Consider the following 16691-nt stretch of genomic DNA (forward strand, 5'->3'; position numbering starts at 1 on the left):
ATCAACCAAACTTTTTGGGTTGGTTTCTCTTTTATAGTCTGCAGGCATTAAATGAAAGAAGTCAGTGTTCCAGCAGAGGGAGACAACGTTTCAGAAAAGGCATTGTAGCAAACCAAAAAAGAAATTTTAAGCGCAGCAGAGTAACCAGCTCACATACCTGTTAGCTCAGGTGAGTTTAAAAGGCTGCTGTTGATAACAAGGGCATTTGCTAAATAGATGGTGTGTGTGCAACAATATACTGAAAGGTCAATTATATTGTGCAGCTTATCTCACCACCTGTAGTTATTTAGGTGAAAGCTCCAAAATGCTTGCCTAATATGTCTGTTTATCCAAAAGGAAGTATAGAGGGAGAGCTAGATAGATAGCATTGCATTACATTACATTACATGGCAATGCAATGCACAGTTGCTGAAGTTGAACCAAAATGAGCTTGTCATCTGGCTTCTGCAACTTTTAACATGAAAAATCCAATGAGGAGAAGAAAAGCAAAGCCAAAGAGTCCATCCCAAAATCCGACAAACAAGCAAAATGAACAAAAAGCATTGAATTCAATTCTTTCTGATTTTAGAAACTGCATTAAAGAAGGGGTGCACCGGTCCTGGAGATACTGCAATACCAGGTCAATGCGTGGAGTGGACAGAGCAAGCTCTTTTTCCATCTCCCTGTTCTAAAAATCCATTTAATATATGGTCCCCAGATAGGGGACGTATCAGATATTAAACTGATAAGAACAGATACTACACTTGATCTTAGCCAAAAGGCCGAGAAGCGATAACCAGAATTGGTTTCCGACTACGGTGCCACCCAAGGATTCTGAAAAGTCCATTTGTGGAGATGGCCACCTGGACTCCCGTTAAGAAGACATGCTGTCAACCTCTAGATCCCTCACATGCCTGCACTTTTCGGCTTGCTGCTGCTGCAATCCACGCGTTTTAGATCTGCATAACTCCACCTCTTTTAGCACAGTACCCTCAACCCCCGGCTGTTCCCACCCGCCTCAACACCGTTGGAAGGGAGGAGAACCAATTAAGGCGGGGGGGGGGGTGGAACGAGCAGCTGTCTACCCTTAGCAGGAGGGTTGCTGATTAATTACCTCTCCTGCTGCTGCTGCTGCTGGCTGTCCAGCAGCAGACTGAAGGTGGCTGCTGCTGTGCGCAGGTATATAAAGGCTCAGAGCCTATTATGACACGCGCAGCCAGCGTTCCATTGCCACATTCCGTCTACTGCAGGCGGGATACCTGGATGGCTGAATGTCACTGAGAAGCTCACAGAGACCGCCATAAGCAACAGTTTAAAAGAATGCCACAGACTAATCAACCAAACTTTTTGGGTTGGTTTCTCTTTTATAGTCTGCAGGCATTAAATGAAAGAAGTCAGTGTTCCAGCAGAGGGAGACAACGTTTCAGAAAAGGCATTGTAGCAAACCAAAAAAGAAATTTTAAGCGCAGCAGAGTAACCAGCTCACATACCTGTTAGCTCAGGTGAGTTTAAAAGGCTGCTGTTGATAACAAGGGCATTTGCTAAATAGATGGTGTGTGTGCAACAATATACTGAAAGGTCAATTATATTGTGCAGCTTATCTCACCACCTGTAGTTATTTAGGTGAAAGCTCCAAAATGCTTGCCTAATATGTCTGTTTATCCAAAAGGAAGTATAGAGGGAGAGCTAGATAGATAGCATTGCATTACATTACATTACATGGCAATGCAATGCACAGTTGCTGAAGTTGAACCAAAATGAGCTTGTCATCTGGCTTCTGCAACTTTTAACATGAAAAATCCAATGAGGAGAAGAAAAGCAAAGCCAAAGAGTCCATCCCAAAATCCGACAAACAAGCAAAATGAACAAAAAGCATTGAATTCAATTCTTTCTGATTTTAGAAACTGCATTAAAGAAGGGGTGCACCGGTCCTGGAGATACTGCAATACCAGGTCAATGCATGGAGTGGACAGAGCAAGCTCTTTTTCCATCTCCCTGTTCTAAAAATCCATTTAATATATGGTCCCCAGATAGGGGACCTATCAGATATTAAACTGATAAGAACAGATACTACACTTGATCTTAGCCAAAAGGCCGAGAAGCGATAACCAGAATTGGTTTCCGACTACGGTGCCACCCAAGGATTCTGAAAAGTCCATTTGTGGAGATGGCCACCTGGACTCCCGTTAAGAAGACATGCTGTCAACCTCTAGATCCCTCACATGCCTGCACTTTTCGGCTTGCTGCTGCTGCAATCCACGCGTTTTAGATCTGCATAACTCCACCTCTTTTAGCACAGTACCCTCAACCCCCGGCTGTTCCCACCCGCCTCAACACCGTTGGAAGGGAGGAGAACCAATTAAGGCGGGGGGGGGGTGGAACGAGCAGCTGTCTACCCTTAGCAGGAGGGTTGCTGATTAATTACCTCTCCTGCTGCTGCTGCTGCTGGCTGTCCAGCAGCAGACTGAAGGTGGCTGCTGCTGTGCGCAGGTATATAAAGGCTCAGAGCCTATTATGACACGCGCAGCCAGCGTTCCATTGCCACATTCCGTCTACTGCAGGCGGGATACCTGGATGGCTGAATGTCACTGAGAAGCTCACAGAGACCGCCATAAGCAACAGTTTAAAAGAATGCCACAGACTAATCAACCAAACTTTTTGGGTTGGTTTCTCTTTTATAGTCTGCAGGCATTAAATGAAAGAAGTCAGTGTTCCAGCAGAGGGAGACAACGTTTCAGAAAAGGCATTGTAGCAAACCAAAAAAGAAATTTTAAGCGCAGCAGAGTAACCAGCTCACATACCTGTTAGCTCAGGTGAGTTTAAAAGGCTGCTGTTGATAACAAGGGCATTTGCTAAATAGATGGTGTGTGTGCAACAATATACTGAAAGGTCAATTATATTGTGCAGCTTATCTCACCACCTGTAGTTATTTAGGTGAAAGCTCCAAAATGCTTGCCTAATATGTCTGTTTATCCAAAAGGAAGTATAGAGGGAGAGCTAGATAGACAGCATTGCATTACATTACATTACATGGCAATGCAATGCACAGTTGCTGAAGTTGAACCAAAATGAGCTTGTCATCTGGCTTCTGCAACTTTTAACATGAAAAATCCAATGAGGAGAAGAAAAGCAAAGCCAAAGAGTCCATCCCAAAATCCGACAAACAAGCAAAATGAACAAAAAGCATTGAATTCAATTCTTTCTGATTTTAGAAACTGCATTAAAGAAGGGGTGCACCGGTCCTGGAGATACTGCAATACCAGGTCAATGCGTGGAGTGGACAGAGCAAGCTCTTTTTCCATCTCCCTGTTCTAAAAATCCATTTAATATATGGTCTCCAGATAGGGGACGTATCAGATATTAAACTGATAAGAACAGATACTACACTTGATCTTAGCCAAAAGGCCGAGAAGCGATAACCAGAATTGGTTTCCGACTACGGTGCCACCCAAGGATTCTGAAAAGTCCATTTGTGGAGATGGTCACCTGGACTCCCGTTAAGAAGACATGCTGTCAACCTCTAGATCCCTCACATGCCTGCACTTTTCGGCTTGCTGCTGCTGCAATCCACGCGTTTTAGATCTGCATAACTCCACCTCTTTTAGCACAGTACCCTCAACCCCCGGCTGTTCCCACCCGCCTCAACACCGTTGGAAGGGAGGAGAACCAATTAAGGCGGGGGGGGGGTGGAACGAGCAGCTGTCTACCCTTAGCAGGAGGGTTGCTGATTAATTACCTCTCCTGCTGCTGCTGCTGCTGGCTGTCCAGCAGCAGACTGAAGGTGGCTGCTGCTGTGCGCAGGTATATAAAGGCTCAGAGCCTATTATGACACGCGCAGCCAGCGTTCCATTGCCACATTCCGTCTACTGCAGGCGGGATACCTGGATGGCTGAATGTCACTGAGAAGCTCACAGAGACCGCCATAAGCAACAGTTTAAAAGAATGCCACAGACTAATCAACCAAACTTTTTGGGTTGGTTTCTCTTTTATAGTCTGCAGGCATTAAATGAAAGAAGTCAGTGTTCCAGCAGAGGGAGACAATGTTTCAGAAAAGGCATTGTAGCCAACCAAAAAAGAAATTTTAAGCGCAGCAGAGTAACCAGCTCACATACCTGTTAGCTCAGGTGAGTTTAAAAGGCTGCTGTTGATAACAAGGGCATTTGCTAAATAGATGGTGTGTGTGCAACAATATACTGAAAGGTCAATTATATTGTGCAGCTTATCTCACCACCTGTAGTTATTTAGGTGAAAGCTCCAAAATGCTTGCCTAATATGTCTGTTTATCCAAAAGGAAGTATAGAGGGAGAGCTAGATAGATAGCATTGCATTACATTACATTACATGGCAATGCAATGCACAGTTGCTGAAGTTGAACCAAAATGAGCTTGTCATCTGGCTTCTGCAACTTTTAACATGAAAAATCCAATGAGGAGAAGAAAAGCAAAGCCAAAGAGTCCATCCCAAAATCCGACAAACAAGCAAAATGAACAAAAAGCATTGAATTCAATTCTTTCTGATTTTAGAAACTGCATTAAAGAAGGGGTGCACCGGTCCTGGAGATACTGCAATACCAGGTCAATGCGTGGAGTGGACAGAGCAAGCTCTTTTTCCATCTCCCTGTTCTAAAAATCCATTTAATATATGGTCCCCAGATAGGGGACGTATCAGATATTAAACTGATAAGAACAGATACTACACTTGATCTTAGCCAAAAGGCCGAGAAGCGATAACCAGAATTGGTTTCCGACTACGGTGCCACCCAAGGATTCTGAAAAGTCCATTTGTGGAGATGGCCACCTGGACTCCCGTTAAGAAGACATGCTGTCAACCTCTAGATCCCTCACATGCCTGCACTTTTCGGCTTGCTGCTGCTGCAATCCACGCGTTTTAGATCTGCATAACTCCACCTCTTTTAGCACAGTACCCTCAACCCCCGGCTGTTCCCACCCGCCTCAACACCGTTGGAAGGGAGGAGAACCAATTAAGGCGGGGGGGGGGGGTGGAACGAGCAGCTGTCTACCCTTAGCAGGAGGGTTGCTGATTAATTACCTCTCCTGCTGCTGCTGCTGCTGGCTGTCCAGCAGCAGACTGAAGGTGGCTGCTGCTGTGCGCAGGTATATAAAGGCTCAGAGCCTATTATGACACGCGCAGCCAGCGTTCCATTGCCACATTCCGTCTACTGCAGGCGGGATACCTGGATGGCTGAATGTCACTGAGAAGTTCACAGAGACCGCCATAAGCAACAGTTTAAAAGAATGCCACAGACTAATCAACCAAACTTTTTGGGTTGGTTTCTCTTTTATAGTCTGCAGGCATTAAATGAAAGAAGTCAGTGTTCCAGCAGAGGGAGACAACGTTTCAGAAAAGGCATTGTAGCAAACCAAAAAAGAAATTTTAAGCGCAGCAGAGTAACCAGCTCACATACCTGTTAGCTCAGGTGAGTTTAAAAGGCTGCTGTTGATAACAAGGGCATTTGCTAAATAGATGGTGTGTGTGCAACAATATACTGAAAGGTCAATTATATTGTGCAGCTTATCTCACCACCTGTAGTTATTTAGGTGAAAGCTCCAAAATGCTTGCCTAATATGTCTGTTTATCCAAAAGGAAGTATAGAGGGAGAGCTAGATAGATAGCATTGCATTACATTACATTACATGGCAATGCAATGCACAGTTGCTGAAGTTGAACCAAAATGAGCTTGTCATCTGGCTTCTGCAACTTTTAACATGAAAAATCCAATGAGGAGAAGAAAAGCAAAGCCAAAGAGTCCATCCCAAAATCCGACAAACAAGCAAAATGAACAAAAAGCATTGAATTCAATTCTTTCTGATTTTAGAAACTGCATTAAAGAAGGGGTGCACCGGTCCTGGAGATACTGCAATACCAGGTCAATGCATGGAGTGGACAGAGCAAGCTCTTTTTCCATCTCCCTGTTCTAAAAATCCATTTAATATATGGTCCCCAGATAGGGGACCTATCAGATATTAAACTGATAAGAACAGATACTACACTTGATCTTAGCCAAAAGGCCGAGAAGCGATAACCAGAATTGGTTTCCGACTACGGTGCCACCCAAGGATTCTGAAAAGTCCATTTGTGGAGATGGCCACCTGGACTCCCGTTAAGAAGACATGCTGTCAACCTCTAGATCCCTCACATGCCTGCACTTTTCGGCTTGCTGCTGCTGCAATCCACGCGTTTTAGATCTGCATAACTCCACCTCTTTTAGCACAGTACCCTCAACCCCCGGCTGTTCCCACCCGCCTCAACACCGTTGGAAGGGAGGAGAACCAATTAAGGCGGGGGGGGGGTGGAACGAGCAGCTGTCTACCCTTAGCAGGAGGGTTGCTGATTAATTACCTCTCCTGCTGCTGCTGCTGCTGGCTGTCCAGCAGCAGACTGAAGGTGGCTGCTGCTGTGCGCAGGTATATAAAGGCTCAGAGCCTATTATGACACGCGCAGCCAGCGTTCCATTGCCACATTCCGTCTACTGCAGGCGGGATACCTGGATGGCTGAATGTCACTGAGAAGCTCACAGAGACCGCCATAAGCAACAGTTTAAAAGAATGCCACAGACTAATCAACCAAACTTTTTGGGTTGGTTTCTCTTTTATAGTCTGCAGGCATTAAATGAAAGAAGTCAGTGTTCCAGCAGAGGGAGACAACGTTTCAGAAAAGGCATTGTAGCAAACCAAAAAAGAAATTTTAAGCGCAGCAGAGTAACCAGCTCACATACCTGTTAGCTCAGGTGAGTTTAAAAGGCTGCTGTTGATAACAAGGGCATTTGCTAAATAGATGGTGTGTGTGCAACAATATACTGAAAGGTCAATTATATTGTGCAGCTTATCTCACCACCTGTAGTTATTTAGGTGAAAGCTCCAAAATGCTTGCCTAATATGTCTGTTTATCCAAAAGGAAGTATAGAGGGAGAGCTAGATAGACAGCATTGCATTACATTACATTACATGGCAATGCAATGCACAGTTGCTGAAGTTGAACCAAAATGAGCTTGTCATCTGGCTTCTGCAACTTTTAACATGAAAAATCCAATGAGGAGAAGAAAAGCAAAGCCAAAGAGTCCATCCCAAAATCCGACAAACAAGCAAAATGAACAAAAAGCATTGAATTCAATTCTTTCTGATTTTAGAAACTGCATTAAAGAAGGGGTGCACCGGTCCTGGAGATACTGCAATACCAGGTCAATGCGTGGAGTGGACAGAGCAAGCTCTTTTTCCATCTCCCTGTTCTAAAAATCCATTTAATATATGGTCTCCAGATAGGGGACGTATCAGATATTAAACTGATAAGAACAGATACTACACTTGATCTTAGCCAAAAGGCCGAGAAGCGATAACCAGAATTGGTTTCCGACTACGGTGCCACCCAAGGATTCTGAAAAGTCCATTTGTGGAGATGGTCACCTGGACTCCCGTTAAGAAGACATGCTGTCAACCTCTAGATCCCTCACATGCCTGCACTTTTCGGCTTGCTGCTGCTGCAATCCACGCGTTTTAGATCTGCATAACTCCACCTCTTTTAGCACAGTACCCTCAACCCCCGGCTGTTCCCACCCGCCTCAACACCGTTGGAAGGGAGGAGAACCAATTAAGGCGGGGGGGGGGTGGAACGAGCAGCTGTCTACCCTTAGCAGGAGGGTTGCTGATTAATTACCTCTCCTGCTGCTGCTGCTGCTGGCTGTCCAGCAGCAGACTGAAGGTGGCTGCTGCTGTGCGCAGGTATATAAAGGCTCAGAGCCTATTATGACACGCGCAGCCAGCGTTCCATTGCCACATTCCGTCTACTGCAGGCGGGATACCTGGATGGCTGAATGTCACTGAGAAGCTCACAGAGACCGCCATAAGCAACAGTTTAAAAGAATGCCACAGACTAATCAACCAAACTTTTTGGGTTGGTTTCTCTTTTATAGTCTGCAGGCATTAAATGAAAGAAGTCAGTGTTCCAGCAGAAGGAGACAATGTTTCAGAAAAGGCATTGTAGCCAACCAAAAAAGAAATTTTAAGCGCAGCAGAGTAACCAGCTCACATACCTGTTAGCTCAGGTGAGTTTAAAAGGCTGCTGTTGATAACAAGGGCATTTGCTAAATAGATGGTGTGTGTGCAACAATATACTGAAAGGTCAATTATATTGTGCAGCTTATCTCACCACCTGTAGTTATTTAGGTGAAAGCTCCAAAATGCTTGCCTAATATGTCTGTTTATCCAAAAGGAAGTATAGAGGGAGAGCTAGATAGATAGCATTGCATTACATTACATTACATGGCAATGCAATGCACAGTTGCTGAAGTTGAACCAAAATGAGCTTGTCATCTGGCTTCTGCAACTTTTAACATGAAAAATCCAATGAGGAGAAGAAAAGCAAAGCCAAAGAGTCCATCCCAAAATCCGACAAACAAGCAAAATGAACAAAAAGCATTGAATTCAATTCTTTCTGATTTTAGAAACTGCATTAAAGAAGGGGTGCACCGGTCCTGGAGATACTGCAATACCAGGTCAATGCGTGGAGTGGACAGAGCAAGCTCTTTTTCCATCTCCCTGTTCTAAAAATCCATTTAATATATGGTCCCCAGATAGGGGACGTATCAGATATTAAACTGATAAGAACAGATACTACACTTGATCTTAGCCAAAAGGCCGAGAAGCGATAACCAGAATTGGTTTCCGACTACGGTGCCACCCAAGGATTCTGAAAAGTCCATTTGTGGAGATGGCCACCTGGACTCCCGTTAAGAAGACATGCTGTCAACCTCTAGATCCCTCACATGCCTGCACTTTTCGGCTTGCTGCTGCTGCAATCCACGCGTTTTAGATCTGCATACCTCCACCTCTTTTAGCACAGTACCCTCAACCCCCGGCTGTTCCCACCCGCCTCAACACTGTTGGAAGGGAGGAGAACCAATTAAGGCGGGGGGGGGTGGAACGAGCAGCTGTCTACCCTTAGCAGGAGGGTTGCTGATTAATTACCTCTCCTGCTGCTGCTGCTGCTGGCTGTCCAGCAGCAGACTGAAGGTGGCTGCTGCTGTGCGCAGGTATATAAAGGCTCAGAGCCTATTATGACACGCGCAGCCAGCGTTCCATTGCCACATTCCGTCTACTGCAGGCGGGATACCTGGATGGCTGAATGTCACTGAGAAGCTCACAGAGACCGCCATAAGCAACAGTTTAAAAGAATGCCACAGACTAATCAACCAAACTTTTTGGGTTGGTTTCTCTTTTATAGTCTGCAGGCATTAAATGAAAGAAGTCAGTGTTCCAGCAGAGGGAGACAACGTTTCAGAAAAGGCATTGTAGCAAACCAAAAAAGAAATTTTAAGCGCAGCAGAGTAACCAGCTCACATACCTGTTAGCTCAGGTGAGTTTAAAAGGCTGCTGTTGATAACAAGGGCATTTGCTAAATAGATGGTGTGTGTGCAACAATATACTGAAAGGTCAATTATATTGTGCAGCTTATCTCACCACCTGTAGTTATTTAGGTGAAAGCTCCAAAATGCTTGCCTAATATGTCTGTTTATCCAAAAGGAAGTATAGAGGGAGAGCTAGATAGATAGCATTGCATTACATTACATTACATGGCAATGCAATGCACAGTTGCTGAAGTTGAACCAAAATGAGCTTGTCATCTGGCTTCTGCAACTTTTAACATGAAAAATCCAATGAGGAGAAGAAAAGCAAAGCCAAAGAGTCCATCCCAAAATCCGACAAACAAGCAAAATGAACAAAAAGCATTGAATTCAATTCTTTCTGATTTTAGAAACTGCATTAAAGAAGGGGTGCACCGGTCCTGGAGATACTGCAATACCAGGTCAATGCGTGGAGTGGACAGAGCAAGCTCTTTTTCCATCTCCCTGTTCTAAAAATCCATTTAATATATGGTCCCCAGATAGGGGACGTATCAGATATTAAACTGATAAGAACAGATACTACACTTGATCTTAGCCAAAAGGCCGAGAAGCGATAACCAGAATTGGTTTCCGACTACGGTGCCACCCAAGGATTCTGAAAAGTCCATTTGTGGAGATGGCCACCTGGACTCCCGTTAAGAAGACATGCTGTCAACCTCTAGATCCCTCACATGCCTGCACTTTTCGGCTTGCTGCTGCTGCAATCCACGCGTTTTAGATCTGCATAACTCCACCTCTTTTAGCACAGTACCCTCAACCCCCGGCTGTTCCCACCCGCCTCAACACCGTTGGAAGGGAGGAGAACCAATTAAGGCGGGGGGGGGGTGGAACGAGCAGCTGTCTACCCTTAGCAGGAGGGTTGCTGATTAATTACCTCTCCTGCTGCTGCTGCTGCTGGCTGTCCAGCAGCAGACTGAAGGTGGCTGCTGCTGTGCGCAGGTATATAAAGGCTCAGAGCCTATTATGACACGCGCAGCCAGCGTTCCATTGCCACATTCCGTCTACTGCAGGCGGGATACCTGGATGGCTGAATGTCACTGAGAAGCTCACAGAGACCGCCATAAGCAACAGTTTAAAAGAATGCCACAGACTAATCAACCAAACTTTTTGGGTTGGTTTCTCTTTTATAGTCTGCAGGCATTAAATGAAAGAAGTCAGTGTTCCAGCAGAGGGAGACAACGTTTCAGAAAAGGCATTGTAGCAAACCAAAAAAGAAATTTTAAGCGCAGCAGAGTAACCAGCTCACATACCTGTTAGCTCAGGTGAGTTTAAAAGGCTGCTGTTGATAACAAGGGCATTTGCTAAATAGATGGTGTGTGTGCAACAATATACTGAAAGGTCAATTATATTGTGCAGCTTATCTCACCACCTGTAGTTATTTAGGTGAAAGCTCCAAAATGCTTGCCTAATATGTCTGTTTATCCAAAAGGAAGTATAGAGGGAGAGCTAGATAGATAGCATTGCATTACATTACATTACATGGCAATGCAATGCACAGTTGCTGAAGTTGAACCAAAATGAGCTTGTCATCTGGCTTCTGCAACTTTTAACATGAAAAATCCAATGAGGAGAAGAAAAGCAAAGCCAAAGAGTCCATCCCAAAATCCGACAAACAAGCAAAATGAACAAAAAGCATTGAATTCAATTCTTTCTGATTTTAGAAACTGCATTAAAGAAGGGGTGCACCGGTCCTGGAGATACTGCAATACCAGGTCAATGCGTGGAGTGGACAGAGCAAGCTCTTTTTCCATCTCCCTGTTCTAAAAATCCATTTAATATATGGTCCCCAGATAGGGGACGTATCAGATATTAAACTGATAAGAACAGATACTACACTTGATCTTAGCCAAAAGGCCGAGAAGCGATAACCAGAATTGGTTTCCGACTACGGTGCCACCCAAGGATTCTGAAAAGTCCATTTGTGGAGATGGCCACCTGGACTCCCGTTAAGAAGACATGCTGTCAACCTCTAGATCCCTCACATGCCTGCACTTTTCGGCTTGCTGCTGCTGCAATCCACGCGTTTTAGATCTGCATAACTCCACCTCTTTTAGCACAGTACCCTCAACCCCCGGCTGTTCCCACCCGCCTCAACACCGTTGGAAGGGAGGAGAACCAATTAAGGCGGGGGGGGGGGTGGAACGAGCAGCTGTCTACCCTTAGCAGGAGGGTTCCTGATTAATTACCTCTCCTGCTGCTGCTGCTGCTGGCTGTCCAGCAGCAGACTGAAGGTGGCTGCTGCTGTGCGCAGGTATATAAAGGCTCAGAGCCTATTATGACACGCGCAGCCAGCGTTCCATTGCCACATTCCGTCTACTGCAGGCGGGATACCTGGATGGCTGAATGTCACTGAGAAGCTCACAGAGACCGCCATAAGCAACAGTTTAAAAGAATGCCACAGACTAATCAACCAAACTTTTTGGGTTGGTTTCTCTTTTATAGTCTGCAGACATTAAATGAAAGAAGTCAGTGTTCCAGCAGAGGGAGACAACGTTTCAGAAAAGGCATTGTAGCAAACCAAAAAAGAAATTTTAAGCGCAGCAGAGTAACCAGCTCACATACCTGTTAGCTCAGGTGAGTTTAAAAGGCTGCTGTTGATAACAAGGGCATTTGCTAAATAGATGGTGTGTGTGCAACAATATACTGAAAGGTCAATTATATTGTGCAGCTTATCTCACCACCTGTAGTTATTTAGGTGAAAGCTCCAAAATGCTTGCCTAATATGTCTGTTTATCCAAAAGGAAGTATAGAGGGAGAGCTAGATAGATAGCATTGCATTACATTACATTACATGGCAATGCAATGCACAGTTGCTGAAGTTGAACCAAAATGAGCTTGTCATCTGGCTTCTGCAACTTTTAACATGAAAAATCCAATGAGGAGAAGAAAAGCAAAGCCAAAGAGTCCATCCAAAAATCCGACAAACAAGCAAAATGAACAAAAAGCATTGAATTCAATTCTTTCTGATTTTAGAAACTGCATTAAAGAAGGGGTGCACCGGTCCTGGAGATACTGCAATACCAGGTCAATGCGTGGAGTGGACAGAGCAAGCTCTTTTTCCATCTCCCTGTTCTAAAAATCCATTTAATATATGGTCCCCATATAGGGGACGTATCAGATATTAAACTGATAAGAACAGATACTACACTTGATCTTAGCCAAAAGGCCGAGAAGCGATAACCAGAATTGGTTTCCGACTACGGTGCCACCCAAGGATTCTGAAAAGTCCATTTGTGGAGATGGCCACCTGGACTCCCGTTAAGAAGACATGCTGTCAACCTCTAGATCCCTCACATGCCTGCACTTTTCGGCTTGCTGCTGCTGCAATCCACGCGTTTTAGATCTGCATAACTCCACCTCTTTTAGCACAGTACCCTCAACCCCTGGCTGTTCCCACCCGCCTCAACACCGTTGGAAGGGAGGAGAACCAATTAAGGCGGGGGGGGGGTGGAACGAGCAGCTGTCTACCCTTAGCAGGAGGGTTGCTGATTAATTACCTCTCCTGCTGCTGCTGCTGCTGGCTGTCCAGCAGCAGACTGAAGGTGGCTGCTGCTGTGCGCAGGTATATAAAGGCTCAGAGCCAATTATGACACGCGCAGCCAGCGTTCCATTGCCACATTCCGTCTACTGCAGGCGGGATACCTGGATGGCTGAATGTCACTGAGAAGCTCACAGAGACCGCCATAAGCAACAGTTTAAAAGAATGCCACAGACTAATCAACCAAACTTTTTGGGTTGGTTTCTCTTTTATAGTCTGCAGGCATTAAATGAAAGAAGTCAGTGTTCCAGCAGAGGGAGACAACGTTTCAGAAAAGGCATTGTAGCAAACCAAAAAAGAAATTTTAAGCGCAGCAGAGTAACCAGCTCACATACCTGTTAGCTCAGGTGAGTTTAAAAGGCTGCTGTTGATAACAAGGGCATTTGCTAAATAGATGGTGTGTGTGCAACAATATACTGAAAGGTCAATTATATTGTGCAGCTTATCTCACCACCTGTAGTTATTTAGGTGAAAGCTCCAAAATGCTTGCCTAATATGTCTGTTTATCCAAAAGGAAGTATAGAGGGAGAGCTAGATAGATAGCATTGCATTACATTACATTACATGGCAATGCAATGCACAGTTGCTGAAGTTGAACCAAAATGAGCTTGTCATCTGGCTTCTGCAACTTTTAACATGAAAAATCCAATGAGGAGAAGAAAAGCAAAGCCAAAGAGTCCATCCCAAAATCCGACAAACAAGCAAAATGAACAAAAAGCTTTGAATTCAATTCTTTCTGATTTTAGAAACTGCATTAAAGAAGGGGTGCACCGGTCCTGGAGATACTGCAATACCAGGTCAATGCGTGGAGTGGACAGAGCAAGCTCTTTTTCCATCTCCCTGTTCTAAAAATCCATTTAATATATGGTCCCCAGATAGGGGACGTATCAGATATTAAACTGATAAGAACAGATACTACACTTGATCTTAGCCAAAAGGCCGAGAAGCGATAACCAGAATTGGTTTCCGACTACGGTGCCACCCAAGGATTCTGAAAAGTCCATTTGTGGAGATGGCCACCTGGACTCCCGTTAAGAAGACATGCTGTCAACCTCTAGATCCCTCACATGCCTGCACTTTTCGGCTTGCTGCTGCTGCAATCCACGCGTTTTAGATCTGCATAACTCCACCTCTTTTAGCACAGTACCCTCAACCCCCGGCTGTTCCCACCCGCCTCAACACCGTTGGAAGGGAGGAGAACCAATTAAGGCGGGGGGGGGGTGGAACGAGCAGCTGTCTACCCTTAGCAGGAGGGTTGCTGATTAATTACCTCTCCTGCTGCTGCTGCTGCTGGCTGTCCAGCAGCAGACTGAAGGTGGCTGCTGCTGTGCGCAGGTATATAAAGGCTCAGAGCCTATTATGACACGCGCAGCCAGCGTTCCATTGCCACATTCCGTCTACTGCAGGCGGGATACCTGGATGGCTGAATGTCACTGAGAAGCTCACAGAGACCGCCATAAGCAACAGTTTAAAAGAATGCCACAGACTAATCAACCAAACTTTTTGGGTTGGTTTCTCTTTTATAGTCTGCAGGCATTAAATGAAAGAAGTCAGTGTTCCAGCAGAGGGAGACAACGTTTCAGAAAAGGCATTGTAGCAAACCAAAAAAGAAATTTTAAGCGCAGCAGAGTAACCAGCTCACATACCTGTTAGCTCAGGTGAGTTTAAAAGGCTGCTGTTGATAACAAGGGCATTTGCTAAATAGATGGTGTGTGTGCAACAATATACTGAAAGGTCAATTATATTGTGCAGCTTATCTCACCACCTGTAGTTATTTAGGTGAAAGCTCCAAAATGCTTGCCTAATATGTCTGTTTATCCAAAAGGAAGTATAGAGGGAGAGCTAGATAGATAGCATTGCATTACATTACATTACATGGCAATGCAATGCACAGTTGCTGAAGTTGAACCAAAATGAGCTTGTCATCTGGCTTCTGCAACTTTTAACATGAAAAATCCAATGAGGAGAAGAAAAGCAAAGCCAAAGAGTCCATCCCAAAATCCGACAAACAAGCAAAATGAACAAAAAGCATTGAATTCAATTCTTTCTGATTTTAGAAACTGCATTAAAGAAGGGGTGCATCGGTCCTGGAGATACTGCAATACCAGGTCAATGCGTGGAGTGGACAGAGCAAGCTCTTTTTCCATCTCCCTGTTCTAAAAATCCATTTAATATATGGTCCCCAGATAGGGGACGTATCAGATATTAAACTGATAAGAACAGATACTACACTTGATCTTAGCCAAAAGGCCGAGAAGCGATAACCAGAATTGGTTTCCGACTACGGTGCCACCCAAGGATTCTGAAAAGTCCATTTGTGGAGATGGCCACCTGGACTCCCGTTAAGAAGACATGCTGTCAACCTCTAGATCCCTCACATGCCTGCACTTTTCGGCTTGCTGCTGCTGCAATCCACGCGTTTTAGATCTGCATAACTCCACCTCTTTTAGCACAGTACCCTCAACCCCCGGCTGTTCCCACCCGCCTCAACACCGTTGGAAGGGAGGAGAACCAATTAAGGCGGGGGGGGGGGTGGAACGAGCAGCTGTCTACCCTTAGCAGGAGGGTTGCTGATTAATTACCTCTCCTGCTGCTGCTGCTGCTGGCTGTCCAGCAGCAGACTGAAGGTGGCTGCTGCTGTGCGCAGGTATATAAAGGCTCAGAGCCTATTATGACACGCGCAGCCAGCGTTCCATTGCCACATTCCGTCTACTGCAGGCGGGATACCTGGATGGCTGAATGTCACTGAGAAGCTCACAGAGACCGCCATAAGCAACAGTTTAAAAGAATGCCACAGACTAATCAACCAAACTTTTTGGGTTGGTTTCTCTTTTATAGTCTGCAGGCATTAAATGAAAGAAGTCAGTGTTCCAGCAGAGGGAGACAACGTTTCAGAAAAGGCATTGTAGCAAACCAAAAAAGAAATTTTAAGCGCAGCAGAGTAACCAGCTCACATACCTGTTAGCTCAGGTGAGTTTAAAAGGCTGCTGTTGATAACAAGGGCATTTGCTAAATAGATGGTGTGTGTGCAACAATATACTGAAAGGTCAATTATATTGTGCAGCTTATCTCACCACCTGTAGTTATTTAGGTGAAAGCTCCAAAATGCTTGCCTAATATGTCTGTTTATCCAAAAGGAAGTATAGAGGGAGAGCTAGATAGATAGCATTGCATTACATTACATTACATGGCAATGCAATGCACAGTTGCTGAAGTTGAACCAAAATGAGCTTGTCATCTGGCTTCTGCAACTTTTAACATGAAAAATCCAATGAGGAGAAGAAAAGCAAAGCCAAAGAGTCTATCCCAAAATCCGACAAACAAGCAAAATGAACAAAAAGCATTGAATTCAATTCTTTCTGATTTTAGAAACTGCATTAAAGAAGGGGTGCACCGGTCCTGGAGATACTGCAATACCAGGTCAATGCGTGGAGTGGACAGAGCAAGCTCTTTTTCCATCTCCCTGTTCTAAAAATCCATTTAATATATGGTCCCCAGATAGGGGACGTATCAGATATTAAACTGATAAGAACAGATACTACACTTGATCTTAGCCAAAAGGCCGAGAAGCGATAACCAGAATTGGTTTCCGACTACGGTACCACCCAAGGATTCTGAAAAGTCCATTTGTGGAGATGGCCACCTGGACTCCCGTTAAGAAGACATGCTGTCAACCTCTAGATCCCTCACATGCCTGCACTTTTCGGCTTGCTGCTGCTGCAATCCACGCGTTTTAGATCTGCATAACTCCACCTC

At 44.9% G+C, this 16691-nt stretch overlaps 13 non-coding genes across 13 annotated transcripts; all 13 read right to left on the reverse strand.

The window, feature by feature from the left end:
- Window positions 1-582: 582 nt before the first annotated feature.
- Window positions 583-773, reverse strand: LOC141226846 (U2 spliceosomal RNA). Its single transcript, XR_012293966.1, has one exon. It is a non-coding gene; the product is annotated as a U2 spliceosomal RNA (small nuclear RNA).
- Window positions 774-1894: 1121 nt separating this feature from the next.
- On the reverse strand, window positions 1895-2085 carry LOC141226044 (U2 spliceosomal RNA). The gene has a single exon (XR_012293274.1). It is a non-coding gene; the product is annotated as a U2 spliceosomal RNA (small nuclear RNA).
- A 1120-nt stretch (window positions 2086-3205) lies between these two features.
- LOC141226134 (U2 spliceosomal RNA) lies at window positions 3206-3396 on the reverse strand. Its single transcript, XR_012293361.1, has one exon. It is a non-coding gene; the product is annotated as a U2 spliceosomal RNA (small nuclear RNA).
- A 1120-nt stretch (window positions 3397-4516) lies between these two features.
- On the reverse strand, window positions 4517-4707 carry LOC141226847 (U2 spliceosomal RNA). The gene has a single exon (XR_012293967.1). It is a non-coding gene; the product is annotated as a U2 spliceosomal RNA (small nuclear RNA).
- Window positions 4708-5829: 1122 nt separating this feature from the next.
- LOC141226045 (U2 spliceosomal RNA) lies at window positions 5830-6020 on the reverse strand. Its single transcript, XR_012293275.1, has one exon. It is a non-coding gene; the product is annotated as a U2 spliceosomal RNA (small nuclear RNA).
- A 1120-nt stretch (window positions 6021-7140) lies between these two features.
- On the reverse strand, window positions 7141-7331 carry LOC141226135 (U2 spliceosomal RNA). The gene has a single exon (XR_012293362.1). It is a non-coding gene; the product is annotated as a U2 spliceosomal RNA (small nuclear RNA).
- Window positions 7332-8451: 1120 nt separating this feature from the next.
- On the reverse strand, window positions 8452-8642 carry LOC141226848 (U2 spliceosomal RNA). Its single transcript, XR_012293968.1, has one exon. It is a non-coding gene; the product is annotated as a U2 spliceosomal RNA (small nuclear RNA).
- A 1119-nt stretch (window positions 8643-9761) lies between these two features.
- On the reverse strand, window positions 9762-9952 carry LOC141226849 (U2 spliceosomal RNA). Its single transcript, XR_012293969.1, has one exon. It is a non-coding gene; the product is annotated as a U2 spliceosomal RNA (small nuclear RNA).
- A 1120-nt stretch (window positions 9953-11072) lies between these two features.
- On the reverse strand, window positions 11073-11263 carry LOC141225690 (U2 spliceosomal RNA). The gene has a single exon (XR_012292932.1). It is a non-coding gene; the product is annotated as a U2 spliceosomal RNA (small nuclear RNA).
- A 1121-nt stretch (window positions 11264-12384) lies between these two features.
- On the reverse strand, window positions 12385-12575 carry LOC141225994 (U2 spliceosomal RNA). Its single transcript, XR_012293224.1, has one exon. It is a non-coding gene; the product is annotated as a U2 spliceosomal RNA (small nuclear RNA).
- A 1120-nt stretch (window positions 12576-13695) lies between these two features.
- LOC141225691 (U2 spliceosomal RNA) lies at window positions 13696-13886 on the reverse strand. The gene has a single exon (XR_012292934.1). It is a non-coding gene; the product is annotated as a U2 spliceosomal RNA (small nuclear RNA).
- Window positions 13887-15006: 1120 nt separating this feature from the next.
- On the reverse strand, window positions 15007-15197 carry LOC141225990 (U2 spliceosomal RNA). The gene has a single exon (XR_012293220.1). It is a non-coding gene; the product is annotated as a U2 spliceosomal RNA (small nuclear RNA).
- Window positions 15198-16318: 1121 nt separating this feature from the next.
- On the reverse strand, window positions 16319-16509 carry LOC141225692 (U2 spliceosomal RNA). Its single transcript, XR_012292935.1, has one exon. It is a non-coding gene; the product is annotated as a U2 spliceosomal RNA (small nuclear RNA).
- Window positions 16510-16691: the final 182 nt, after the last annotated feature.

Source organism: Phyllobates terribilis, unplaced genomic scaffold (genome assembly GCF_046119375.1).
Source record: "Phyllobates terribilis strain yellow unplaced genomic scaffold, ASM4611937v1 Scaffold_414__1_contigs__length_1644244, whole genome shotgun sequence".
Lineage (NCBI taxonomy): Eukaryota > Metazoa > Chordata > Amphibia > Anura > Dendrobatidae > Phyllobates > Phyllobates terribilis.